The following is a 27,182-nucleotide window of genomic DNA, read 5'->3' as shown; positions in this document are numbered from 1 at the left end:
ATTTTTGTGTTCTGGACTTTTGATTGGACAAAAGTGGACATTTTCAAGAGCATTGATATTTTTCCTTTAATATTTTATAAGTGTTAATGTATAAATCATGGAGCACATTTTTGTTTCAATTTACGTTAAATCTAATTATTTGCTGCACAATTTAACTTCAGATTTCACTCAATTTGTTTATCTTATTTATTTATTTATTTATTTATCTATTAATCTATTTATCTATTCATCTATGTATCTATTTATATATCTATCTATCTATCTATCTATCTATCTATCTATCTATCTATCTATCTATCTATCTATCTATCTATCTATTTATTTATCTATGTATTTGTGTATTTATTTATTTATCTGTTTATTTATTCATCTATGTATTTATTTATCTATTCATTTCCTGTGTGTATCTGATCTTTTTAACTTTAACTTATTTTAACTTTTCTTTCTACTCTTACCTATTTTATTAATTTGACTGTATTTGATTTACTATTATTTTTAAGTATTGTATTTAAGATCATGTCTTTTAATATTTGACTGTTTATGTAGTTTGTCTATCCTGTGAAGCACTCTGGGCTGCATGCTCGTTTGTATGAAAGGTGCACTATAATTAAAGTTGAATTGAGGTTCAATATTTCTATGGTACTTCATGTCATCTGTGATTTCCTATCAGCAGTGCTGCTCTTGAACCTTCACCAAAGAGCAGAGACTCTCTTACGACACACCTGAAACAGCGAGATGTGTGATTACACAACCCTCCTGATTGCATCACTGCTCACATCTGTTGGCTCACTATCTGTGGAGTCATCCGGGCTGGATCACCAACAGGGCCACGAAAACCTGTCAAACCAAGGTTCATTATGATGCAACTCGTCTGTGGGGTGATTAGCTGTGACTTTAAAGAGACTGTGTGAATCTGCAGACTCATAAAAGGCGATGTTTTATCTGATCTCAGGCTGTCAGAATCGAGATTGAAGACTTTCATGTCCTGAAGACGCCGGCAGCTGCAGGAGCACATGGAGCAAAGAGGTTGATTTAAAGAGGATGAATATCTGGAGACTAATTGGTGGAATAAGAGAAGCAGTTGATTCATTAATGAGACTGAGGCCTGAGGTATCATGGATCAGGACTCTGAAGTAAGAATCTGATGTACAGCTTCCATAAAAGGAGGTTAAAGAAACAAGGTCCTGATCCAGAATCATTAAACCGAGACATGTCAGATCTCGACTAGACAACTCTAGAGAGGCTTCAGACTTCTTAAAACACAGTTTGAGTTTTGTGGAACATTTATTCTATTTGTCAATGTGAAAAAAGGGCAATTTCACTGCTTCTGGTTTGGTGTTACTTCCTGGAACGGAGGCTATGAAAAAGGAGTGGTGGGTGATGTGCCACTTTCGCTGCAGAGTCTTTTTTTGGACATCGAATGATGCTAGATGACTGACAAGATTTCAAAAAGGGGAATTAGAGGACAGCATATCAGTGCTATGGAGTGAGACCGTTTGAGAAGGCCCCTCTCTGGTGCTGCTGTTACCAGGAGTATGAACATGTTGCTGCTGTGTGCAGAGGGGTGAAAAGATGTGGGAAATATGGTGAGAGTGAGTTGAATGGTAACTGTGAAATTGATAAAGAAAAGGCATCATGTCTACACTGTTGAGGGAAACACTTCACAGGGTCTTCCCCATGTCCTAAGCCGTGAGAAGGGGGGAAACACCCGAGGAGGAGGTCACTGAGCGAAAGGAAGAGGAACGAGGAGAGTCACCTGAATGTTGAAGATGTTACTGAAGAGGAGCTGGACCTAACACTGAGAGAAGGACTGGAACAGGCCCAGGCAACTGTGTCTGGGTCCTGGAGTGGTTGGTTTTGGAGAACGCTGTAACTAGTTGTAATAAAATCCAGAAGGTGGCAGTAATGCACTAAATATTGAAGCCAACCACCAAATAAAACAACACAAGAAGAAGGTGAAGTGTCACACCTGTGTTGATTACCCTGTGTTTTTACTTGCTCTGTTTCCCCTTACCTGTAAGTCTTCGCCTGTGAACACAAGTCTTCTTCAGTGTTTCTCGTGGATTTTGATTTAAGTAGTTTATTATTTTGTTTATTAAAACCTGCTTTAGTCTGCATTTTGGATCCTGCACCTTTTGTTTGCCTTCTCAACATGACACAGCATCCTCTATGGCAGAAACACAAAGGCCCCAGTTTGTTAGACACAGGTGATACCCTGCTGCTGTCATCATTAGGAAGCATCAAGGTGTACTCTGGGCATGGAGCAAGATGGACGCCAGCAACACTCTCCAAACTGAAAGGTAGGAAGTAAACCTGTCCTGTGGACTGCTATGTATTAGTGGATTGAGAGCTGATCGGTCTTGTTGCATGGTGGCCTCTGAATCAGGGATGTTCACAATTAGACGAAGAAGAGATTAGAAAGTCATCCACCCTGCAGAGTGGGACATGGAGCAACAGGTAGCCCCATCTGGAGGGAATTTGACTGGAAAATTAGGATGAGGTTTTTTGATACCCCTCTGGTGACCTCCAAATTTTGTGGATCCTCGAATGGGTGCTGGAGGGGCTGTGGCCTGGTCGGAGACCATACACATATATTCTGGGACTGTCCAAAACTAAAAACATATTGGAAAGGTATTCAACTTGAAATTAAGAACTGTCTGGGTTTAGAACTGCCATTTGAACCCTCCTGCTTCCTACTGGGAATATTACCAGAGGATGAGGAGTACAGTGGCCATGCAGCTTTACTGAGGGTCCTGCTTTTAGTTGCAAAGAAAATTATCACAATTTCCTGGTTAAGGCCGCAGCCCCCCACAGTCACACATTGGAAGAACAAGTTGAAGGACATTTTTTATATGGAGAGTATAACTGCAAGATTACAGTTAAAAACTGATCTTTTCCAGATAAGGTGGGCGCCTGTTGCTTCATTTCTTTTTGGCTAATTCTCTGATGGGCTGATTTGGGGTATACAGAATTATTATTATTTTCTTTGAAGTTTACTGTGAGGATTTCTTTTTGTTATTATTGTTGTTATTGTTGTTGTTGTTATTATTATTATTGTCCTAATTACTATTTATACAATTATTTATATTGTTGTTATTATTACTATTATCAATATTTTTTAATTTTGTGTTAATTATTACAATCTTAATATTATTATTATTTTGTATGTTTGTATTCACTTATTTTTTAATTGTGTACTATCTATTTATTCATGTCTTTACTTCCTGACTATGGACTAGGTGTTTTCAAAAATCTTGTTTATATCTGTTTTGTCTCTGAGTCTGATCGCTGCATTGTTGCTTTGTGATGTTGGCTGAGTCTAATAAAAACGTTCAAAAAAAGAAAGTCATCCACCCAAGAACACACCAGAATTACTCCATATGTTGTGTGTAAGCTGTAGCACATTCACCCGGCACAACTACCCGGATGTAAACAAGCACAGGTGGCACCTTGAAGGCGGCACGGTTTGGCAGTCATATGTAGGCTGTGTCTGGTTAAACTGGCATGTAACCAGCACAGGTATGTGGATGTAACCTTACTATAGGTAAAGATTATGTGGTTCCCTGTAAGCTGTTTCTAAAACTTTAAAAATGCTCAATTTTGCAGAAATTGTTGATAGTTTCTGTGTGTTATCTCACTTTAAGACTAGTCGATGAGTCAGACTTTAAATTTCCATACAAACAAATAGGATATTAGTCCATCTGCAACATCCCTAGCACTCTGGACTGGTCTGTGGTTTTGTTACATATGTGATGTGCTCATGTTGTGTTTGATTAAGGTGTCATGATGGTTGTTTTCTGTGGTTTCATGAGAAAAGAGTAGAGCAGGGGGAGTTTTACTTGACTGCAACAATTCTAAGTATTTAAAACCTGCATTTTTTCATGGAGTCCAGAAGGGGCAACCAAAACTGGTTAACAAGAAGCATGTGTTAAGGAGTTTGAAACCTGTTTCTAGAGTCCAGTAGGGGGAGCTTTGCCTTGTTAAAAAATCAGGTGTTGAAGTTATTAAAACCTGCAATTATTTTAGTGTCCTGCAGGGGGAGCTACAACTGGTTAAATGGTATTGATGGATCAAACCTGCATTCTTTCCAGAGACAAGAGATTGCCTGATCTGTCTGCAGCATATAAGTTCTTTGAAACCTGCCTTCATAGAGTCCAGCAGGGGGAGCTACAACTAGTTAATAAGAAGCCTGTGTTGATGTTTGAAACCTGCTTCAAGAGTCCAGTAGGGGGAGCTTTACCATGTTCACAAAAATCAGTTGTTGAAGTTGTTAAAACCTGCAAACTTTCTAGAGTCCAGCCTGATCTGTCTGCAGCAAAATCTAGTAATAAGTTCTTACAAACCTGCATTCTTTATTGACTCCAGCAGGGGGAGCCACGACTAGTTAACAAGAAGCCTGTGTTGATGTGTTTAAAACCAGCATTCTTTCAAGGGTCCAGCAGGACGAGCTTTACCTTGTTAAGAAAGAATGCAAGTTTTAAAAACTTCAACACCTGATTTTTGTTGAATCCAGAAGAGGTTCCCTGATCTGTCTGCAACAAGTTTATTGATAAGTTCTGCAAAACCTGCATTGTCTTAAGTCCAGCAGGACGAGCTTTAACTTATCATAAAACAGGTGTTGAAGTTATTAAAAACTGCATTCTTTGTAGAGTCCAGCAGGGGGAGCTTCACCTGACTGCAACAATTCTAATAAGTGTTTAAAACCTGCATTCTTTCATGAGTCCAGCAGAGGGAGATAAATCTGACAGCAACAAATCTAATATTGAGGTGAATCACAGTGCTTATAATGAGTGGCATAATGAAGGCGCCACCTGCTGGACAAAGACTGAAAATAATTCTCACCTTTAAACTTCCTTTATTCTCCAGCTCATGTGACAAAATGCATTTTAATGATGTACACAGTTTCCACAGTAGACGTGTTAGTGAGTGAACACAGCAGCCTTCAGGTGTGTTTACACAGGAGACTTAATTACCCTCCAGTGTTGAAGTGGAGCAGCCGGTGGGGAATAGGAGAGTTATTGTGAGTCTGTGGAGGAGGCCGAGAGTGTAAACAGCTCAAACACAGACAGCCTTTCAGTGGCCCCACTGCCCTGCTGCTGCTGCTCTTTGATCCACTTCAACTAAGTCCAGACTTTTCTCCTGTTTGCCTACAGGTGGCAGCAGAGAGCAGGGGAAAGCTGCTCTGATTGTAATGCAGCAAAAACAGGGACCCCACTGACAATACATGCATTATAACAGTGATTCATTTAATGTAATGTAGCCTACATCAAGGTTTATGAGGGGTCACAGTTTATATTGTTTGTTTGTGCATTGACTTTCAAAGAACAATAAAGTTTGCACAGAAAGAAATAAAGTTATTGTCAGATTTTATGCAACTATGAGTTAGAGAATTTAAATACATGTACTTAAAGTACAAAGCATGTGCAAAATTATACTTATGTGCTGTTCTTGAAAAACCTGTTTGAGAACATAACAAACATTATGTTAATGATTTATACTTAGATACTCTAAAACAGACTGAAAAGATGTCTGTTATGTCTGTTGTTGCTGCTCTGCTGAGCTAGGCTAATAATCTTTGAGCTGGGGCTGACTCCAACCCTGTCTTACTGAGCATCATGTATCTCTTTATTTAGCTTAATATTACATTTTTTTTAATTTTTCTCAATACAAAAAAATTGTCCTAAAGCCACTTCCTGTTTACACTTATTTTTAAAGTAACTGTGTTTTGTCACAGCCTTTTATTGTTTGTGCGAACCAGCTAGTAATGATCCCGTTACTTAGGTTATTGATGGCTAACAGGGAAGAGTATGGGGCGCAAACTGTAAAAGTTGCAACAGCAACGTTTCTTTATGTTTAGCTCCAACAATTTTCAAATGAAGGGTAACATTTTCACATTTGGAACAATATTTGTGAGCTTTGTCATGCTTAGTTTTGTCTTAAATTGTATCAAAGATGTCAGTGTCAAATATAACTGTTAAATAAAAAGTGTAGGTATTAATGTTAAATGTAAAATATGTAGCTAAATGTCATTGGTTTAATCCGAATGGAAAACGCCATTGTTAAATAGAAAACGTTATATATTTAACTCTGTAATGTCAGAGTTAGTGTGTCACAACATTAATAAATATGAAAAGTTTCAGTTACATGTGGAGAAAAGCTGCTAGCATGCTAACTCCAGTGAGGGTGCTAGTTGCTAACATGATGGAGGAGATTGAAATTGTACTTGGGACACTAACAATGATAAGGTGGATTGTAAGGAAGAAGAATTTTTCAAACAAGCAGCTCTAATACAGTTAGTTTGTGTCCTTAGTCGAAAGTTAGCTACTTTATCATGTTGTGTTATTTTGGATGATATTAGCTAAAGCTGGCAGGCAGCTACTAGCTAGCAGGAGCTATACATTTAGTGGTGACCACTGTTTGGATTTTGGTTGGTTGTGTATTTATTTATTCAATTGTTAGAAACTTACAGCATTAATAGTCTTAAATAGTCTAATCTTATGTTGTTGTTTTTTTTTACGTTCACTTTCTGGGAAAAGTTTTTTTTTTTATTGAAAATTTTATAATAAAACATTTACAAACACAACAGACATGTGATCAAACATTTACATATACTATAATAAATAAAACAGACAAGGAAATAAAAATTAAAAATAATAATAATTTGGTAAATTAATTATTTGGTGTTTATGACGTCACACATAATTAACCTGTGCCATTAACGAATCAGCGTCCTCCAATCAACCTCTGCTTTAAACACTCCTTCAATCATCCTCCTTCACTGAACTTGATCCAACCTGACTAACTTGTTCCTCATAGTGACACTGGAGCTCGAGAGGAGGCAGAGACTGGGCATGCCCAGCCCGGTGGGGAGGGAGGAGGAGGAGAAGAGAGAGGAGAGAGAGAGAGGAGGCAGAGAGGAGAGAGAGTGGAAGAGTTGAGATGTGTGTGTGAGCTGAGGAGGACGATAAAGAACCCGACGAGGAGCTGATGTCCACTTCACAGCATCACGTCTGTTTCCACCTGACGTGAAACACACCGTCTTCTTCTTCACACGACACACACACTCTTTCCTCTCTCTCTCACACACACACACACACACACACACTGACACCGGAGCTGGAGGGAGCGGGTAGATGTGGACTGCAGTGTCTCATTTGCAGCATCTCATTATCTGCCGGCAGGACCGACGCTGCTGCTGCTGCTGCTGCTTCTGCTGCTGCTGCTGCTTCCTCCCCGGATAAAGATCCTCCTGGTGAGTGAACCTCTCTCTGTTATCTTCCTCTATCTCCGTGTTTGTGCAGACATGTCTGCTGAGTCTTCTGCCTCGGCTCATTGCGGTTTTCCCCTGCTGTGTTGTTGCCTAACATCACATCACATGCATGCAGTAAACACACCGCACAACTTGAGGGATGCACGTACAGAGAGCGCACCGCATCGCTGACACATCTCCCTGGACCTGTAGGAATCCTGATCCTCCTGTAGGATCCTGATCATCCTGCAGGATCCTGATCAGCCTGCAGAGAAAGGTCACATACTCCTCTGTCATTGACGCATCTGTGCGTGACACTCTCCACCTGCGCGCACAGAGTTAAGTTCTGCCCTTGGCAGGAAAAGTTGGCACTGGAGTGTTTTAATGTTAGGTGAGTTTGTACGTGAGGAGGTTATAAATAACTTTGTCAGCTCCTGGAAACAACAGGCTCACAGGTCAATGCAGACCTGATGACTTTCCACACATAGCTTTAATTAGAGGAGTAAATGAGGAGGTTAATCCCTTCATTCCTTCATTTAAAATCACTGTTAAGGTGTTTTATCAGACTGTATGTTTGTATATTTAAGGCTTTATGCAAAATAATGAGATTGCATGTTGAGTGAAAGCAGAATGTAGTTGCATGTTGCTGCAATGCCTCTGTTTATATTAGAAATCATCTGTTTTGGGTCAAATATCGTCCAAAAACACACACACTTTGACACCTTTACTAGATTTAACATAAAGTAGATGTTTACCTGACAAGTTGATCATTGATTAGAAATTAATCTGCAACAATCATGATGATTAAGGAATTGATTGAGCAGTTTTAGTGCAGTTATTGTGATAATGAATGTTTAAATGTTGTTAATACACATTAAATGCCATTTTTTCACATTTTGCTGACTTAAGACCACACACTGAAGCAGTGCACAATCATTAGATTGATAAATAGTAGTGACATCTTGTAACCCATGAAGATATAGTTGAATACCTGACAGGATCAACAGGACCTGTATGCTAACCCACGCTCGGGATGATAAATGACACTGCAGGAAAAGTCTCTGCAGCTCAGAGACGACAAGGCTGCATGGTTGTTTAAGATCCTGTCAAATGTCCCCCGCTGTACGAGTCCAAGAGCTGATCCATTCACCGCCACCGCTGCCGCCACGGCCGCCGCCACGGCCAAGGGCACCTGGAAGCATTTTGTCTTCATTTGTTGCAGTTTATGAATCCCCCATCTGGGACTCAGTCTAGACTCTGCCTGTGGGTTTCAGTGACTGGACGGTGGGGGGAGAAAAAAGACTCTATTCTTTTCACCTTGTGGAGGAAGGAAACACACACACACATACCCAAACACAGAAACACACACACACACACATACCCAAACACAGAAACACACACACACACACATACCCAAACACAGAAACACACACACACATACCCAAACACAGAAACACACATCTCCTCCATCAGGTTTGCAGGGCTGTTTGTCAGACTGACTCTCTGAGGAGCAGCTGCTCTAAAAGTCAACTACACTCTGTTTGTGTCATGTTGCAGATGTTGGGGCTTCATTTTACTTTCATTGAAAGTCTGGATGACTTTTAGTATTTTTGGATTGTTAACTACATCTCTGAGGCAAAGAGCTGGAGGACAAGGACTGTTCAAGGATACTCCACAGGCTGGGATAACAAAGTAGAAGGAGCCGCTGTGGCGTCATCCATAGCATGGGCTGCCTCATTTAAAACAATATATTACAAACCATGAATAAGATAACAAGTATGAGCACACACAGATACAGATACATGCTGGTTTGTGCTCACATTATTAGATAATTCTGGATTTTCAGCAACCATAAAACAACTGAGCGGCAACCTCCAGTGTTGAAAAATGAAGCCAATGCGGATGTGCAACAAACTGTAGTTCCTTCAGTGTCCACTAGAGGCTGCATTGAAAAGCAAAGGTTATGCAAAGTGTTAGAGCCATATTTGTATCAGTGTATTGTGTGTGGAATGTTTTGTTTGTTGCACTTCCTTGTAGGGATGGGCAATTCGTAAAATCGTTGAATAGATGCCAATGATTATCAAATAGTATGTTGGCTTGAAATGCCCATCCCTACTTCCTTGTTGACACAGCAGGTGGTGTGTGTTGCAAGGTATAAGTAGAAGAAGAATGAGTGGCAGGTGAGCTGCCTGCTGGGAGAAAGCTAACAGTTTTTGACCGTCTTTGTTAGTTTTCTGTGAAGCCTGTTGATTATTGTGCAAGTTATTAATGGATCTAAGTGCAGATAGATCAACAGAGCTTTATTGTCTAGTGTGTGTAAATAAACCTGCTGGATGTGAGTGCATGGAGGGTGGACCAGAACGTGTATTGACTCATTCGCTAAGCAAACCAGGACAACGCTTCAACTCAGTAAGTGCCGGCAATGCATCCTTCAGTGTCTTTATTGGTTTGTTCGATTGGCAAAATCAAGCCACTACACAAAGTTTGGAATAACTAGGGGCCTCTTTGCCTGTTTCTAGATTAGCCTGGAGTTAGTTAGTTAGTTAGTTAGTTAGAGTTAGCATTTCCGTAGCATTTTTACCCCTCTCCAGAAACAAATGGGTGACGTCACAGAGACAACATCCATGTTTTATTCAGCGTGTACCATAGACTGTATAAATAATGGACGTAGTATCCGTGACGTCACCCATCTGTTCCTGAGAGCTGTTTGGAAGCCAATCGACGGCGGCAGCCATATTGGAAATCAACCAGGCAGAGTGTGACGTAAAGGGGCGGGGTAGCCAACAGCTATGTGTTCCTGACCGGGAGTCACGTCAGTCATGTCCTTATTTGGGCAAAAACTTGTAATCTTCATATCTTCTGATCCGTCACGTTAGAAAAAAATTCCCGCCGTGAGTGTGTGCCGATAGAGAAATTAGCTTACAGGGCCAAGCTGTTTTTTGAACCAGGCTGTAAACATGTTTATTAATGCTGCAAAGATCGTCTTTTTCCCATTCATGTCTATGTGGTTTCCGGTGTTTCTGCAGCCAGCCTCAAGTGGATTCTTGATGAATTGCAGTTTATAACACTTCCGCATTGGCTTCATTGTTTGAGACCGGAGGTTGCCGCTTGGTGTCAACTCAGTAAGTCCTAGCAAAGCAGCCCCTCGGTGGCTTATTGGTTTGTTCGATTGGCAAAATCAAGCCACTACACAAAGTTTGGAATAATTAGGGGCCTCTTTGCCTGTTTCTAGATTAGCCCAAAGATAGTTAGTTAGTTAGTTAGTTAGTTAGTTAGTTAGTTAGTTAGTTAGAGTTAGCATTTCTGTAGCATTTTATCCCTTTCCAGAAACAAATGGCTGACGTCGCAGAGACAACATCCATGTTTTATTCCGCATGTTCTCAGCCATTGAAAGACAGTTGCCTAGTGAAGTAAAATGAGAGGTTAAAGCTAGCTGGCAAGATAGCTAGACCTTTTACAAACTACTACTACAAAAGTAGGGCTGTCCCGAGGTGACTTAAGTCCTAATTGTTTAAATGGAAATTTAAATGATGACTGACGACGAGTCTAAAGGTAAAAAAAAAACACTTAGACATTTTTTTTTAGCACCATTTATTTGACACGGCTGAACACAGGATCACAGAGTCTGCAGGTTAACAATGCCAAAGTGGTTTGCAGAGTGTGGCTACCACTAGCAGAGCTAACACCATATGCCTGTGCTGGTTCTTCATGTCTCTGGTGGAGTGGTTATATGTCAGTTTAACCAGACACAGCCTACATACAACTTTATCTCCATTTACTAGATCAACATACTGACAAACCACGCCATGCTACGAGACGACATCTGTCACCTGTGCTTGTTTACATCCAGGTAGTAGAACTTTACGGCAGTCACCATTAACCAGAGCTACAACTTAGACCCAACGTATGAGCAGCATTTCAGGCCCAGATTAATGATAATTTGTGTAACTAAGAAGTATTTCTGCTTCTGATTAGTAAAGGTGATGATATTTAATCGTTTAGTCGATTAAACGCTCACATTCTTATCTAAAAGTAATCTAAAGTGAAGTCTAATCAGGACTTTATGTGAAATATTCATTTTCATGGACTTAGATTTAGGTTATTCAGTTTTATATGGCACATAATTAAATAAGGCAGCAGCTCGATAATTTATTCATGAGCATTCAGTGAAGCTCCTCCGAAGGCAGAGTGCTCTATCTGCACTTTTTAACTGATATGCAGGGCGTATGGCAGTGATTTCATCTTCTCAATCTGTGCACGCCCGACAACTTTGAACCCTTTCTTTCCTGGATGTAGCTGCTGTAGCTTTAACGCTGTGCTCCTGTGCAGGGCAGAGGTGAAGTCACTGAGAGCTGGAATCATAACCGGCCGTCTTGTTGTTTCGACAACACGCCGTAAACACTAATGTGTCGTACTTGAAAAGTTTTATTAGTGCACCAGAAACAGAAATGAATAACGGTGACACATCGGCGATCAAATTTATCTCATCGCTCTGTCGTCGGTCGTTCTGCTTTAATCTGATGTTCTAAAATTTAACATCAATCTTAACATTTGACGCGACCGTTTGTATGCATGTCATAAAAATTGGAAAGGAGGTCATGACGCACCGGATTAATGAGCAGTGGTAATCTGAGGTCTCCCAAATAAACAGGCAGAAGATGAGCTGTAGCAGACCTGACTGTGTGTGTGTAGAGGTATCAGATGCATCAGTGTTCGTCCTCCACTTTCTAAATCACCTGAAGGAGAAACAGTGTGGAGCAGATTTGGTCGTCAGGTACTGTAAGGATGACTCATAATCACTCCTGCAGGTAATGTCGAGCTCATGTGCAATAAAATCCTGCTGCTCAGTGTGAAAATGCATCCTAAGTCTGATCTGACAGCTTCCTCTCTCTGCAGAGCGTTTATTCAAACGATTTGTATCATGATTGCATTAATGAAGTGTATTTTCTGCAGGTATTTAGTGCCTCTGTGACGTCAATTCTCAGCACAACATCTTAAAACCCACTCATGACTCACTTCTCCTCCTGCATGAGCACTTAAGCGTCCAAACAGGAGAACATTACGCAGAGTAGGGTACGGGATTAACTTGTTATTTAGCTCAAGTGTTTTAATTATTCAATTTTATTTGTTTCATAATGAATTATTTGTATTAAATTTGATTGTCTCAGCAGCTCAGATTCTTTGCTTTCTCTGAAACAGAGCTAGGGTTGGCCTACTTCTGCACTTGATTCATGGAGACAACAAATAGCATCAGATGAATTTGCTGAAAACGAGGCTGCGATGATGAAGATGCAATCATGTTAGAAGTTCAAGCCATAAGTCAAAACAGAAAACGGTGGATAGTTGGGAAGGAGGGTAGAAAAGTAAAACATGGTAAATCGAAATATATAAACTCAGTTAAGACTTTTTTCTTTTTTTTAAAAACTTATATTTTTGGCCCTTTTGCCCTTATTAGATAGGACAGCTGAAGAGAGACAGGAAATATGGGGAGTAGAGAGTGGGGGATGACATGCAGGAAATGGTCTACCGGCAGGGAGTCGAACCAGCGACCCCTGTGATGAGGACTGTAGCCTCTGTATGTGGGGTGCTTAGACCACTAGGCCACCAGCGCCCGAAGACTTCTTAAAGATTGATTTGTAAGTGTACGCATGAACAGGCTGTAAAAGACTTCCACCAGACCGACTGTGGTCCAGCTCTGTGCTCACTCGTCCATCAACACCCACTGGTTGCACGGAGCAGGACCGCCAGACAGCTGGAGTCATGTGACCGAGGTTTTCCCGCTGTAATCACTGAATCAAGGATTCTCCTCCTCCTCCTCTCCTCATCCATGTTGTATTTCTGGTCCTCTGAAAACCTCTGACCTGTTGACTCCAGGCCTGGCTCCGCTCATCATGACTTTGGTTTGTTGTTGTAGTTAAGTGAAATACGATCTGGTGATAACACAGAGTGTTTTATTCTGAAAATTAACCGGATGTTTTCATTTTGTTTTGGTGAAACCTGACTTCCTGTCCCGCTCCATCTGCTCTGTTGAGATTGATGCGTCGTGCTCCGGCATCCGGCAGAAATAGAAGTCTTGTGTATCTGATCCGGAGGACTCAGACCTGCTGGATCAGAGACGCAGACGGAAAGCAACGGAGTGGATCCAGTGGAAGTTAACACATTGACTAGAATAGAAACCTATCAGATCCGGAGCTGTGATTGATCGGAGATGGACCGGACACGGATCTGGTGGAATTCGGCAGTCCAAACCTTAATGTCGCCTTTATTCAGTACTTTATTTTGCTGTCAAAAAGCCCATTTATTGTTGCACTCTGATGCAACCCATGCGTGTTCTGCCTGCAGCGCACTGATCAGCTAATGATCTGCGAGTCACTGAAACATTATGAATTTTGATATTTTTTAAAGTTATATTTTTTGACCTTTTTGCCTTTATTTGATAGGACAGCTGAAGAGAGACAGGAAATGTGGGGAGTAGAGAGAGGGGAGAGGCATGCAGGAAATTGTCAACCGGCCGGGAATGGAACCGGCAACCCCTGCGACAAGGACTGTGGCCTCTGTATGTGGGGCGCTTAGACCACTAGGCCACCACATGTTGTAAGCAACAGATGCTGAACATTATTGTGCAGACACAGTAATTTGTGTAGAGTTTAGCAGCTCAGTCTCCTCCTTCAGCAGCCAACACAGTGTATGTTGTATATTATGACATAAATACAGAAGAGGATTAGGGCCACTGAAAAAAAAAAATGAAGGTCAAATTTTTTTTTAAATTATTATTCTGAGAATAAAGTCAGAATTCTGAGATTAAATTCTGACTTTAATCTCAGAATAATAATTACAAAAAAAATTTTTGACTTTAATTTTTTTTTTTTCAGTGGCCCTTATCCTCTTCCGTACATAAAAGCCCCCAAGAGAGCTGAAAACTGACTCTGAAGACGCTCTTCCGTTCAGCTTTTCTGGTTTAACTTCTAATAAAATTGAAGAAAGCGGGTTAAACAGCGGCGTTCAGTGCAGCAGGGATCTCTTGATGGTGAGTGATGTGGTCTGCAGACGCATGTGAGCTGCTGGTATCCTCTGATTCAGTAAAGTTGACCCAGTCTGCTGCATTTATAGCCTAGCATTAGCAGACAGCAATGTTTCTTCTTATGAACAATCCTGGAGAAAAACTGGAACGCATTTCTATAAAATTTATCATCTTAAGTCCAACTAATGACCTTCCTTGTTGCCTCATAGTGATTAAAGTGACTACTTGTTACATCTTTACCATAATGATAGTGTTACTGTTGACTTTTAAAATTGTAAATGGCTCTGCACCCTCTTATCTTACCGACCTGGTGGATCCATATGTGCCTGCTAGGGCACTTCGCTCTCAGGGGACTGGCCTTTTAAGTGTCCCTATGGTCCAAAAAAAGACTATTTGAACCCACTCTATTGAACAGTCTCCCTGTCGACATTCGGTTGGAATGTTCAGTTGATGTATTTAAAGCAAAGCTGAAGACCCACCTGTTTACTGCTGATGTTTCTTATGATGTCTTGTGTTTGTTTTAAGCTTTGTAGAGCACTTTGATTGAAAGCGCTCCATAAATAAAATTATTATTAATAATTATTACCATAATGATAGTATTTAGGGTTGTCAAAAACGTTCCAGTTCTAGGACCAAGAACATCACTTTGGATGCAGAGGATCAGGAACATGAAATATAATGAGAGGATAATATCAAAAGAAAAGAACATGAATGCAGGCCTGTTACTCAGTCGGAGGATAAAGGGTGTGTTGTTGCACACACACACACACACAGATGCTTTAATGGTGTGTGAGCGCTGTGATAACTGAGTGGTTAGCACTAACAATGTTTGGGTTTCCATCTGATCTCATTGTGAGACTGAGACGGTCAGCTCGCTCTCTGCTTCACGCTGGTAATGGCGAGGAGAAGAAACAGCATTAGTGACCGGTGCAGTCTTGAATTACTGTTTTTTTTTTTTCTCCTCTTCCCACGTCTGTTTTTATTTCTTCCTACACTCTCCCACTCTGTGCTCACTCTCACTATCTCCTGGTTACCGTCTCTGACATCTTTCATGGTTTCAGTTCTCAGCCTCTGAGCAGGTTTTTGACGTGGCTGTAACGCAGAGCTACATCGTGTGTTTTTTACTCATAGCCAGGAATACATTGGGGAGGTGTGGAAGTGGGAGTATTTAGGAGGTGAGAGTGCTGGCAATGAAAAGGGCCTTGTTAGCGTTTGGACGGGAGTGAGCGTGTGTGATGATGGCGAGCATTAGCATTTTACAATCCTGCTGTGTTACCATATAATGAGAGGTTGTCTGCTGCTATAGCGGCTCCAATCTGTGAGGTTGTTTTTTTTTCTGTATGTTGGCTGCATTACAGATGGAGCGCTTTGCAGTGGCCTGGATCCGGTGTGATTAATGAAACACAAATCTGTCGTAGAGGCGCTCTCTCCTTGTTATGTGCTGAAATGCCTTCTCGTTCTGTCGTTCCGGTCACTCAGAGAGAGTGTAATATGAGGAGAGGGAGACAGGATTCATTCTTGGCTGTTTGGTAACATTTCAATGCCAGTAATCGATTTTTCCCAGGGCTTGATAGCCCACAATGCCCTGCAAAGTGCCCAGCAGTAAGTGATATCACAGATTATCTGACTCCAAGTGGTTTAATTGCAAAGTCCAGTTTCATAAATCACAGACTCTGTAATACACTTCTAAATATTAGCTCTGCTTTGATTCAGGTGAAAAAAGAAATACTTCCTGGTTTTGATTTTGAAGCTGGTCGGGTGGCTGAATGAATTTGAAGTCCATCCTCCCACACACTTAAGATTTATCTCTAACCTTTTTCTGCAAGTTTCCGAAACTGCCAATTCACAAATAACACCCACTCTGAGCCGTGATCGGGCAGATGCAGACTCACAAAGAGAGAAAATGTAATCTCAAATACTTCTCTAAGGAAATCTGAATAATGAGGACATTTTTTATGGACTCTAAAAGATAAATACAGCAGGAAGTGTTACATCTATCATGATGGTTTTCAATCTTGAGGTACTGTGAATAAAACAAAACTTAGTCAGATATGAATAAGTAGAATTATTATGACAGTGTTGTGGTCAGTGTTAAGGGGAGTTTCTACATAAACCTGGGATATAAGGGCCTGTGTCTACTAATGCCTTTTTTGCACTTGCAGCACCCAAGACCTCAATATCAGAGCATTTGATGCTGCTAGGTTATGAAAGTTGTCCTGTGGTACTTCTGATTCTCTCAGACAGTTAAGTCTCTCTTTTTTTAAAGTTATATTTTTGGCCTTTTGCCTTTATTGTTTAGGACAGCTGAAGAGAGACAGGTAATGTGGGGAGTAGAGAGCGGGGGAAGACTTGCAGGAAAAGGTCGACCGGCTGGGAATCGAGCCGGCAACCCCTGTGACGAGGACTGTAGCCTCTGTATGTGGGGCGCTTAGACTGCCAAGCCACCAGCGCTCCAAGTCTCTCTTTTTAATTGTTCTGTATCCTTAAAATCTGCTTTTATTTGATGGAATTAGCAAAGAAAATGTGAAAACAATTAGTAGAAATTATGCCCACATCTGGAAATTGTAACTTAATATAGTTAAGGCCAAATTCCACTATATCCAGTCCATCACAGCACCGGATCTGATAGGTTCCTATTCTAGATCCGGCAGATCAGAGTCCTCCGGATCAGATACATAAGACTTCTATTTTTTGCACGACGCACCAATCTCAACAGAGCAGATGGAGCGGGACAGGAAGTCAGGTTTCACCAAAACAAAATGAAAACATCCGGTTAATTTTCAGAATAAAACACTCTGTGTTATCACCAGATCGTATTTCACTTAACTACAACAACAAACCAAAGTCATGATGAGCGGAGCCAGGCCTGGAGTCAACAGGTCAGAGGTTTTCAGAGGACCAGAAAGACAACATGGATGAGGAGAGGAGGAGGAGGAGAATCCTTGATTCAGGGATTACAGCTGGAAAACCTCGGTCACAACTCTAGCTGTCCGGCTGTCCTGCTCCAGAGCCGGACTGTGGTCGGTTGGAGACGGACTGGACACGGATCTGTTGAAAGTCCCTTGTTAGAGTGGTTAGTTTCAACTCTATCCAGGCATCTGTTCTTGCCAATGTTGATATCAGAAGTCCCAAAGCTCCTTGATTTTGATTGGTCGTGAGAGTCGTGACAATGACGAACGCCCAAGTTGAACTAATTCCACGGCGAGTGCAGCAACAAGAACAGCTGATGCTGGCTGCCGGTTTGTCCATAGTCCATGTCATCCCCACTCTCTCTTCAGTTTACTACTACAGCTGATGCATGTGGTGTTTTAGCATTTAAACACTGAGCACTGACTGTATTGTTGGTGGACACAGGCCCTAAACAGCTAAGACCTGCAGCTCCATCCAGACACTGTGAAACATATTAAAACCAAAGTAAGGTGTTGAACTTGTGTTGCATCTGGTTACAAACAGGACCCAAATGCAGACAACAAAGGCTGAGCTGGATACAGTTCAATAATTAAATATCTCAACGTGGTACAAGGTTCAGAGTCAACACGGTGGTGATACAGAATGAGGTCAAAGCTGGGGAGCAAATCAACCCGGGAGAGGATTCAAGGAAGTGCAGGAAGTCTGATAACAGGCGAAACATCGCTAATGCCATGTTTCAGTGCATGCTTTAGAGACGTGTCATCCATCTTTATATAGTCAAAGGTTGAATCAGGTATAATTGGCACAAAGCTCTTGTAGTCTTAGCTCAGGCTGACTCAACTTATCTGGCAGGAGCAGTGAAAGCAGGCGGGGGTTTCAAAGTGCTTCTTGGAAAGTATAAGACTGGGGAAAATGTAACTTTAGCATCTTCCACGTTCTCTAGAAACTTTCAGGAGCTCCTCCCTGAAATGGGGGAGGAGTCTCAGGTGGCTGGACTGAAACCTACACTAAGATGATGTTATCTGTATTTAAATCACTGCTGTGTGTAAAGGAACAGATGTGCAGACGTCTACACTGTTCTGGTCTTGTAAACGATTCTCCTTCTTCAACCTCCCATGATTTATTCATCCTGTTACGTGTTGCTCTTCTGAGTTCACATCCTTGCACGATACGAACGTCATCACCCCTGCTGCTCGGGGTGAATTCTTCTGCTGCGTTCTCAGATCAGCCTTAATATTAAACATGACTTCTTGCAGAAGATTTTCCAGGAGGCTGCCAGGAAAACCCTGAACAAAGTCATGTTGAATATATATATATATTTATTATTGTGCAAGAAATGTGCTTTACAAGAAAAGGATGACCAAGTGATGGTAGACAGAATAACAAGTAAACAAGGCATGAATATGGAAAACATTTAAAAACAGACAAAGAAAACAAAACAAAAAACAAAAAACAAAGAAAAACAATTGATGTTTATAAAAAAGATAGGGCCGAAATAACCTATAAAAAGTAAGCAATGAAATAGGGAGAAATGAATAATAATAATAATAATAGGATAGTAAATCAATATATTATATCATCATGCGCTCCTTCTACAGAGGCACAATCCAGAGCATTCTCACCAGCAGGATCTCTTCCCGCCTCACCCGAAAAGCCCTGCGCAAAGCAGGCGACCCCTCCCACCCGTCTCACAGCCTCTTCAGCCTGCTGCTATCAGGAAGGAGACTACGCAGTCTCCGGGCCAGAACCAGAACCAGCAGACTGAGAGACAGTTTTATCCACCAGGCAGTCAGGATGCTGAACATTCTCCCTGTTTTGCCCTCTCTTCCCACAGTGCCCCCTTCACAGACTTAACCCGGTCACTGACACAAATCACAAAAAAGGTTATCTCAAGACACTTTTACAAACATAGGAGGTCTAGACCACTCTATGTCAAATTATGAACAGAGACCCAACACCAAGACAGGATAAGACTCAGTCTGACCCCACCTTAATCCACCATGAGCATTGCACATCGCAGTATTTAGGTAGTTAGAGCGGATCCATAACTAGCTCAGAGGGACCTACGAGACAAGGGAGCTCAGGGACTCCAGAAAGGTCTATGGTTAGTAACTTTTAACGGGACAGGCAGAGTTAAAGGAAGTGATGGGGGGTTGGGGGAAAAGGGGGTGAGATAGGATCCCAGTGTGTCAGTGTGCCAGTTCCCCTGGCAGTCTAAGCCTATAGCAACTAAGAGCTGGTCCAAGCCTGATCCAGCTCTAACTATAAGCTTTATCAAAAAGGAAAGTTTGAAGCCTACTCTTAAAAGTAGAGAGGGTGTCTGCCTCCCGGACCCTGACTGGTAGATGATTCCAAAAAAAGAGGGGCCTGATAACTGAAGGTTCTACCTCCCATACTACTTTTGGAGACTAATTATTAACTAATTATTTAATAAAAAACGGAGAAAAAAATGTGTTGAATATTGAAGCTCTTTGCGTTTGCATTTTGTGAAGTGTTCCTGGTTTTGTGCACATGTGCAGACATCTTCAGTGTTCCTGTCACCTCTAGACTTCTGTGAGTTCTTGAGGAAAAGATTTAGGCGAATTGAAGAGGAGGCTTGAATTTGATCCTCCACATGTCTCACTAAGGAGTTTATTTTTAAAACCCCATCGATCAATGAGCCATTGTTTTTCTGTAGGACTCTCAAGTTCACCCACAGAGATCGTCATTGGCGGGCGGAGGCAATCAACATGATCTCCTAATTTGATTGTCCTTAATGTTATTTGCCTGAAATAAACCAGCGTGAGTCGAGAGGAGAGTTGTTTTTGTTGCAGAAAACCTTCAAAAACTGCTTTTGAAAAACTCCACATCTGCTCGAGGAGTGCTGACTCCGCTGGAAGGTAAAAGCTGGCTCGCTGGTGCTTGGTGCAGTGTGCAGAGACGAGCTGCTGCTGAAGGCTGCCTGTCATGTTCACCTGTTTCAATCACACACAGAGGTGAGATCAGGGACTCAAGGGGCAAACTGTTGAACTTTGCTGAGACAGACGCAGACTTTAAAAATAGAGAGCAATGATGACGAATCCGCCGTCAGAGGCAGTCATTGTCAAACATCTCCAAACTCTCCAAGGTATTAATATAAGTAAACATAAGCTGCTTAAACTGCAACTTTCCCTCATCCGTTTTCTGTCTTCTTAGAGGACCTGACAGGCTCATTATTGTTCCTCAGAGCCAGACCTGATCCTTGTTGCTCATCACTGGAAGATGCTGCACTGTATGCGGAGTGCCAGACATTGCTGACGTATCACTCATAGCGTTATTTAGATAAATGAGCTGCTGGCTGCGAGGACCAAGAAGTGGTGAAAGGATAAATATGACTATCTGTCTTGTTTGTCCGTCCATTCCTTACGTTAACCACAGGCTGTAAAATGTTGCACAGACTGGCTTTCCTGAAGGGTTACCATTAAAGGCCTACAACCATTCCTCCTGAGGCTATTTCCCATGATGCTCCTGGTGTACATTTACAAGAACGTGAATGCTGCAGGAGTATGTTGACATTTCTTCATCTCAGAGCTTTGACTTTAAACATGAATGAGGCAAATGTCTCATCTTTGAACAGTGTTGCTGTTATCTCTTAGTTGTCAGGATCACAGGACAGGATGCTGCTCCACTTTCCCCTCTCTGAGATGATTGGGGTCTAGTAGCTCCTCAGGCTGCTCTCACATCTGTGCCCGCTAACTATCATTATTTCCCCTGAAGACCAGCCTGAGACCACACTAAGGTTTTTACCACAGTGTCAACAGGCAGAGGAGGAAAAGGCCCAGATTTCCATATGTGGATTGATTTGGTATAATAATAATAATAATAATAATACATTTTATTTATAAAAAGCGCTTTAAAAGGTTCTCGAAGCGCTTTACAGGAAAATACAATTATACAATAGGAAAGCAAAAGGAAAACAGTGCAAAAAAAAGCAAGAAAAGCAAGGCAGCAAAATAAAACAAAACAAGAAAAAAAAAAATCAATCAATTCTAGTTTAAAAGCCTTTCTAAATAGGTGTGTTTTGAGTCCGGATTTGAGTTTGGTGAGTGAGGGAGAGAATCTGAGGTGTTGGGGGAGAGAGTTCCAGAGGGTGGGGGCAGCGACAGAGAAGGCCCTGTCCCCCCAGGTTCGGTGCTTGGGGTTGGTGAGAGGGGTGAGGAGGTTGGCGTTGGTGGAGCGGAGGTTGCGGGAGGGATTATATGGCTGTAGAAGGTCAGTGAGGTAGGAGGGAGCTAGGTTATGGAGGGCTTTATAGGTGATGAGGAGGATCTTGTACTGTATTCTGAAGGGGATGGGAAGCCAATGGAGGTTCTGGAGGACTGGGGTGATGTGGTCACTGGAGCGGGTATGAGTGAGGAGGCGTGCAGCTGAGTTTTGTATGTATTGTAATTTGTTGAGGAGGGTGTTGGGTGTACCGTAGAGGATGCTATTGCAGTAATCGAGTCTTGAGGTGATGAAGGCGTGGATGAGAGTTTCAGCTGCTGTGAAGGAAAGGGAGGGGCGGAGACGGGCGATGTTTTTGAGGTGGAAGAAAGCAGTTTTTGAAATATTGTTAATGTGTTGTTGAAAGTTAAGTGACTGATCAAAAATGATACCAAGGTTACGGATGTGGGTGGATGCTGAAACAGTGGATTTATCATTAGTGAGTGAAGTGGTATGAAGTGTGTGATCAGGCTGTCCTTGGCGTTGCTTTTGCTGTTGAGAATTAATCCCCATTGTGAGAGATATTGACCAATCAGAAGCTTTCTATTCCGTTCCATTCTATCCCATTCAATTCTAACCTTTTTACCACAGTGTCAACAGGCAGAAGAAGAAAGTGCTGGAACCCTTTCTGTTGATATGATGAGTGTGATCAGATTGTCCCTGGCGTTGAGAATCAATCACCATCATTATGAGGTTTTGACCAATCAGATTTAAGTATTTATAACCACCTGCTCTCTATTATTTCCCCACTCTTAAGAGCAGCCTGAGACCACACTGACGTTTTTACCACAGTGTCAACAGGCTGCTAGGGGATTGTGACAGACTACTTTATGTGGATTGATTTGATATGATGTGAGTGATCAGGTTGTCTCAAGCATTGCTTTTGCTGTTGAGAATTAATCACCGTTGTTATGGGGTGTTGACCAATCAGAAGCTTTCTGTTCCATTCTATCCCATTCAATTCTAACGTTTTTATCACAGTGTCAACAGGCTGCGAGGGGATTGTGACAGACTGCTTTATGTGGATCGATTTGAAATGATGTGTCACCCGTTTGTCTCAAGCATTGCTTTTGCTGTTGAGAATTAATCACCGTTGTTATGGGGTGTTGACCAATCAGAAGCTTTCTGTTCCATTCCACTTCATTCTATCCCATTCAACTCTACTGTTTTTCCCACAGTGTCAACAGGCAGAGAGGAAATGTGCTGGAATCCTCGATGTGATGCGCATGTGACCAGGTTGTCCCTGGTCTTTTAGCCATTGAGAATCAGTCAATGATATGGGTTTTGACCAATCAGAATCAAGTATTTAACTCAGCTGAGTAACCTCAAAGAGGTAGACTGACAGTCAGGTAAACAAGTATAGCGACGATTGATTTGTGCATCAGAGACTTAAAGGTGAAAAAGACTGAAGCGATACAGAAGAGTTTGAATCTAAACCCTAGATTAAATACTTCTGGACACTTTCTCACGTAAGCTTATCAGTGTCAACACTATAAAACGTGACGTCAGGAATAATGGAGAATCGTATTTTTACCTTTAGGGGCAACAATCAGGAAGCACAGCCTTTGAGAAATGAGAGGTTTGAGGTGGTTTAGTGAATCCTCAACATTCCTTGTTTTAGCAGGACGTTGAAATGTTCTTTCAGACAGAGTGAGCAAACAGAGCGAATACTGTTTTACTTCATTCGATGCTTTCATGCTTCTCTTGAATATTTCAGGAGCGTGAGCGTTTACCCGCTCGTTTCTGTCCGATGTTCCAGACTCTATAAGAGGTTTTTCATTAATCATAGTCCACATCTATCCCTCTATTGTTCCTTGTCTCACACACAATGGAACAACATTTTTTAATTCAGTATCCTCACAGAGAGGATGTTGTGTGCATCTTTTCATTGCTGCATGAGGGGAAACTTCCATGGTGGAACTTTATGTTCTCTGATGAATAATTTAAAGCTGGCACAAAATAACATGAAGCAAAAACACTGACTTAACCTTTCATGGTGAACAGAGACGGTTTACATCGCTGAGTGTTTGTGGGCCTTGGAGTGCGACAGCCACATGTCCTTATAACTTACAATCAGCTGAAACAACAGGAGGCTGTCCAGACCTTTTAGCCTGGGGTGGCATGAAGTCTGTCTGCACATGTACAAACATACGGCCTATTTCCCTTTCTATTCCTGCTAATCTACTTTAAACACTTACATTAAAAATCATTCAGCTTTTAGGTATATTATTTACATATTGAATAGTATCACAATAGAGCAGCAACATACACATCTTTTAAGCATAACTCTTTAAGGACTCAAAGAAAAGATGTATGTCCAAAAACCCAATGTTTGGTGCCATAAATGTATGTTTGATAGTTAGGTGTGCGCAGGAGTTTGCTTGCATTAATTGATAGACTGATCCCTCTCCCTTGCACCTCTACTATAGAATAGATGTGTGGACTATATACCTTCAATTTAAAATACAAACAAAGAAAATGAGCTACAATTTAATGCAAAGAAAGCCTTGAGGAAACTGTTCAAAAGTAGAGTGTATGAAACATGGACGTAGTCTTTGTGATGTCCCCTGTTGGTTTCCACAGAGAGGTTTTGAAGCCAAGTCTTAATGTTAAATAGATTTAACTGTTCTTAAAAAATCACCCATTGTGTATAAATAAACAGACAAGTTACATTCCCCAAACTTTTTTTTGTAAACATGATTAATTCTGCTGTAAAAACATGCATTTTAACATCCTAATGACTTGGTTTTTACAGTCAGCCCCAAGTGGACGCTCAAGGAACTGCAGTTTTACTCACTTCAGCTGTAGCTACATTTTTCAACACTGGAGATTGCTTCTTGGTTGCAACCAAGCGGCAGCCTGTGGTCTTAAAATATGAAGCTCATGCAGAAGTGCTAAAAACTGCAGTTCCTTGAGCGTCCACTAGAGGCTGGCTGCAGAAACACAGGAAACCACATACACACCCATTCAAAGAAGACGATCTTTACAGCAGAAATAAACATGTTTACAGCCTGGTTAAAAAAATATTTAGGTGTGAGTAGCTAAGTTCTCTATCAGCACACACTGTACGGGGGTGAATTTTTTTATAACGCTGTATTTTCTAAGATATTTAACATACGAGTTTTGCCCAAATAAGGGCATGGCTTACTTGATTGACAGGCGGGCACCCTGTAGCTGTTAGCGAGGAGGCTAAAGGCCTGCCTCACACTAGCAATGTGTTGAGCATTTCCAATATGGCTCCCCCCAATGATCGGCTTCAAAACAACTCTTCAGGAACAGATGGGTGACGTCACGGATACTACATCCATTTTTTATACAGTCTATGGTTGCAACACAGTCAAAATAATTTCAACTTAAGGCCCGCCTCTCACAAGGCAAACAGCCAATAGTAGAGTAAGATTTTAAAGGGGACCAATCAGATTTAAAGGGGGGGGGGGGGGGGGGGGGGGGGGGGGGTGTCATGTCATTCCTCTCTTTGGGGCATGGGTAATGGAATAAACAGATACTCGTTTAAGGATGACTTTTTGGGGTTTCCATGTCTTTATTCAGATGTCAGGATAGAGATGGAGTTGGATTATTGGGAGAAAGTGGGATACAACATGAGGCAAAGGGCTAGATTTGAGCAGTTATCCTGAGAAGATGAAGGTCTGGATGTAACAGCTGTGCTTTCACACCTTTTTGCTGTAGCCTGATGAAGCTAAGCTAGTTATCAGGTACCCTTCTCAGCTTATTTTGGATTCAGGAAGGACATGATCAAATACAGCATTTCATAAAACATGATCGCACATTCCATATCTTCTGGAGTCACTTTAAATAAAGTCAGGTTGATTTATTTATGAAGCATGTTTTAAAGCATGTTGACCAAAGTGCTGTTCGACCCAAGCAGACGGCGAAACAAATACAACAAAGGACTGAAAGCATCCACATTCATGTTACTACACAAGTATGTAGAGCTCATATCATGCAGGGCTGTTATCATGCTGATCTCTTATGAGAATTTATCACATGCAAAATTCCTGGAAGCCAAACATTTATATGCAAATAGGGAGCATTTTTCCTCCCTTCCCTCCGAGGTGTTGGGGAGGAGGGTTTCACACGTGCTTGAGATGTTCCTGCAGACCAGACCACATGTCCACATTTCATCCACTCATACCCCACACGGATACTCTCTGACTTTATCGAACATGCATCAGGGTCCAAGCTTGTAGTGCATTCAAACTCTTCATCTCCCCTCCTGTCCTGCACGTCCCCCTCCCTCAGCAGCACTTAATACTCTTCACTGACTCAGCATGCATGTGAGAGGCAGAGGGAGGGGCAGGGGGCGGGGCTTGGGGAAGTGAGCCTGCTAATTGGCTGAGTGTGAGCAGTGTGCCAGGGAAGGAGGGGGGGGGGGGGGGGTCGGTGCTGGTCGGACAGGTCTGTCTGCACTGCTCTGCCGGAGAGGAGAGAGGAAAGAAGGAGTGAAGATGAGAGGAAAGGAAGAGGGAGTAAGAGGAAGGATGAGACAAGATAAAGCATGTGGGAGGTGTAAATCCTGTACGGATGGAGCGGCTGTGAGAGGAGGAGAGGTGAGTGTGAGTCTGTGTTTGTGTGTGTGATTTAGAAATGCTGTTAGTGTCTCTGTTTTGCGCTGACAGCTCGGGGTAGATGTGGATAAACAAGCAGTGAGGTGGCCGACAGCTTTGCACCATGATACAGATGATCCAGATGTGTGTGTCACTCTGTGAGACTTATGGCTCTCTAGATAAAGACGTTGCTTTGTCCAGGACTGTACACTGTGTGTGTGTGTGTGTGTGTGTGTGTGTGTGTGTGTGTGTGTGTGTGTGTGTGTGTGTGTGTGTGTGTGTGTGTGTGTGTGTGTGTGTGTGTGTGTGTGTGGGAGGGTGACACTGTGAGTGTGAAGGCATGAATGAGGGAACATGTGTGAGGCCGTGTGAAAAGAGGGACTGCATATTTTTGTAAAATCGGGCTGTGTGAGCGTGTCCCTACATGCAGCTTTAACACTGTTTAAGTCAGGATGCATGTCATCAACACTGTCACTTATACAAACACCCAGCTGCTTGTTTACGTCCCAATTTACAACATTAAGTGCCGTGTGCTTTAACATGACATGAGCCTATCTTTAATAGATTCACGTGCTTTAAAACAATAATGATCACACTGATAATAAAAACATAAATCTAATGTTTTAACACCAAACTGGTTTGTTTGTGTCGAGCATTTCAGCAACAAGGCAGATCAATGTGCTTCACATGAGACTTAAAAAGCATCATTAAACACTAAAGACACAGTAAGGAGTTTTAAACTGATTTTAAAATAGTCCCACTTTCATACTGATGCTTCTTTATGACCTACAGAGTAAAACGTGATTATCAACAACTATTTCTTTACACTGAATTTTAGAGTTTCCATGAAAGGCCAAGTTGATATTCGTCCCTCCCTCTGAAGGGTCTCTGTTCAGAGCTCTGTCTGCCAGTGAGAAGTAAGATATCAAGCAGGAGGAGTTTTTCTTCTTTAGATAATTCTCTTTTGACATGTTGTTTTGTCCTCACGGCTGATACTGGAGCAGGATTAGCAAACAGATGTACGTTTCTGTTGAAGTATTGTTCTAGACGGAGTAACTAAAGAGTTAAACCGTGTGCATATTTATGTTATTCAGACGTTTAATGGAACACCGGAGATCACATCATGACACCGGGTTGTGATGGGTAACGTTAAACCAGTACGTCTGCTCACCTTTTGTAAGCTAACTAACGGTAATAAATCAGTTTACAAAGTTAA

The 27,182-nt window shown here is 41.7% G+C and overlaps 1 protein-coding gene across 3 annotated transcripts in view; it reads left to right on the top strand.

Moving 5' to 3' along the window:
• Window positions 1-679: 679 nt before the first annotated feature.
• LOC117829816 overlaps window positions 680-27,182 on the top strand; it is a 133,609-nt gene continuing 107,106 nt past the window's right edge. The window contains exons 1-3 of one of the 3 annotated variants that reach the window (XM_034707511.1): window positions 680-850; window positions 953-2,300; window positions 7,182-7,252. The gene's annotated coding sequence lies outside the window, so the exon portion shown is untranslated. Of the gene's footprint in view, window positions 2,301-7,181; window positions 7,253-27,182 lie in introns of all 3 variants that reach the window. The other 2 variants (XM_034707509.1, XM_034707510.1) reach the window with 2 other exon arrangements.

The sequence above is a fragment of the Notolabrus celidotus genome, chromosome 18 (assembly GCF_009762535.1).
Source record: "Notolabrus celidotus isolate fNotCel1 chromosome 18, fNotCel1.pri, whole genome shotgun sequence".
Lineage (NCBI taxonomy): Eukaryota > Metazoa > Chordata > Actinopteri > Labriformes > Labridae > Notolabrus > Notolabrus celidotus.
This window is presented reverse-complemented; position numbering and strand designations above follow the sequence as displayed.